Genomic DNA, 2,945 nt, shown 5'->3' on the forward strand with positions numbered 1-2,945 from the left:
TTTAGTTAAAAAAATAATAGCTTTATAAATCTCTTTATAAAGTTTTTTTTTAAATATTTATTTAAAGTTTTAAGTTCTATTTTTAATAGTTAATATATAAGTTTAAATATTAGTTACTTATTATTAATTAATTTAATCTAATAATCCTAAGGTTAATATAATAATAATACTTCTTCTTTTTATTTTTTTTAAAAAATATATTTATTTTTTATATTTTAATAATATAAAAGCTTTATTAATATTCTTTTTTCTAACTTTATAATTAGTTAATTTTTCTTTTATATTTACTAAAGTTAGTATATTACTTAACTATTTATTTTTTAAAATTTAAGATATATAAGTATTTATAATATTTTATTAAATTCTTTTATTTAAGGTTATAATTATAAACTACTTAAGTTTCTAAACTTTAATAATAAGTTTATCTTTAAACCTTAATTTTTTAAATAGCTAATTAATAATTAGGTTCTATTTTTTTAACTAAGGTATTTTTAATATAATATTATAAATAGCTTTTTTAAGTATATTAAATATTATACTTTTATTATATTATTAAATAGTTATTATTATTTATATAATTTCTTTTATAATTTAATTAATTTTTATTATATTTTCTATAGCTATTATAATTATATATTGTTTATTTATTACTTATATTTTAATCTATACTTTTTATACCTTCTATTTTAAGATATAATTTCTTTTTATTTTTATATTTATAAGTATAGTTATTAATATATTATTAAGTTATATATTTATTATAATATATAAGTTATATCTTTTAATATTTTATACCTTATTAAAATTATTAATTATTACTTTAAATAATATTCTTTATTATAGTTTTTTACTTTAATATATTTTATATAATATACTCTTATAATATTATTATATAAGGTTTTATTATTATAGAATATATAGTAAGTATATTTTATTTTTTAATTCCTTTATTAAAAATTAGTAATATAATTTATATTACTTATCTTTATATTTTAGAAAAAACTTTTTCTTATATTTATTAATTAAATAAAATATATATTAATTAATTATATAATTAGTCTATATAGTTCTTTTATAAGGTTTTTAATAAATAATTTATTATACTTATTATTATTTTAAGGATTCTATCTTCTATTATATATATAATACTATGTACTTAATATTTAAACTAGAAGTTAATATAAAGGTACAATATCCTCTTAAAGAGTTGTTTATTACTATTTCTTAATTTTATATTTTTATATTATCTTAGTTTATTAAAAAGATTTTATAGTTTATTTTTAAAATATTTTTATTTATAATTATATTATTTATATATTTATTATGTTTATTATCTTTATTTTATTATTTTATTAAAATTTATATTAAATAGTTTAAATACTTTTTTTATATTTTATAAAATATTATTTAATATATTAATTTATTCTTATTTTTTATATTTAATTAATATTTATTTTTAAGTATTATTATTTATTATTATAAAAAATAATATATTTAAGTTTATATTATTTATTAAGCCTTTAGTTTCCCTATTATTAATTAATAATAAATATAATAATAAAAGTCTTTATAAAATATTTAATTATTTTTATATTTAATTCTTTAATTAATAATTATATAGAATATATCCTATTTTATTATATTTATAATACTTCCTTTAGTTAAGCTTTCTATAATTACTTTATTATTATATTATAATATTAATATATTTAGCTTTATAAAGTTACTTTATAAATTAGTATTTTTTAGTTATTTTACTTTATAGTTATAGTGTCTTTAATATCTTATTATATTATTATTATATTCTATAATAATTTATTCTATAATAATTTATTCTATATATTATTTTTATTATTTATTTTATTTTATATATTATTAATATAGCTTATTATTATTTTTAATTATTATTTTTATAAAATTATTAGTATTTTTAATTTTTTTATTATAATATATAAACTTATCTTAAATATTTAAGCTTTATTATTCTATTCTATTATTATTATATAATACTAGAAAATAGTTATATAATTAGTCACTCCTTTAGTTTATTATAGTTATTATATTACTAATTTAATATATTATTTTTTATTAATAGGTTTAAATATTTTTTAAATTTATTTTTTAAATTTATTTGTTAAATTTATTTTTTAAATTTATTTTTTAAATTTATTTTTTAAATTTATTTTTTAAATTTATTTTTTAAATTTATTTTTTAAATTTATTTTTTAAATTTATTTTTTAAATTTATTTTTTAAATTTATTTTTTAAATTTATTTTTTAAATTTTTAAATTTAAAATAATCTTTAATTTATTTATAGATTTTTATATTAGTAGTTCTATTTATATACTTTCTAAAGTTTAAATTAATTTATAATAATACTTTGCCTCTTATATATATTACTATAAAAGTTATTTTAATTTTACCTTTAATATTAAATATTAATTTAAAATAGAAATATAATTAAAATAACTAATTATTAAGTTTATTCCTTTTTTTATAAAAGAGGTTAAGTTTTAAAAGTTTAGTTTTATCTTTTTTAATAATAATTAGTTAATATATTATATACTTTTATTAGGAGTATTACTTATTTATAATAGATTTAATTATATTTATCTTAAAAGTATTTAATATATTATAACTTTAATATTTAAATTAATAAATAATATTAATTAATTTAACTATAAATTAGTAAGTTAGTTTTTCTAAAATATAAATAATAGTTAAAAAATAAGTTATAACTATTTTAAATTTTATAATAAAAAATAAAACTTATATTAAATATAAAGAAATCTATTTAAAAAGTAAAATAAGGGATTTTATAAATATAATTTTATTTAATCTACTTAATAATACTTAACCTTTAATTACTTTAAGCTTATTTAATTTAAAAGTTACTTAATATTCTTAGCGCTTAAATACACTTAAGTACTTTAGCTATCCTTTT

Source organism: Bacidia gigantensis (genome assembly GCF_019456465.1).
Source record: "Bacidia gigantensis strain McMullin 20006 chromosome Unknown contig_180, whole genome shotgun sequence".
In the NCBI taxonomy this organism is placed as follows: Eukaryota; Fungi; Ascomycota; class Lecanoromycetes; order Lecanorales; family Ramalinaceae; genus Bacidia; species Bacidia gigantensis.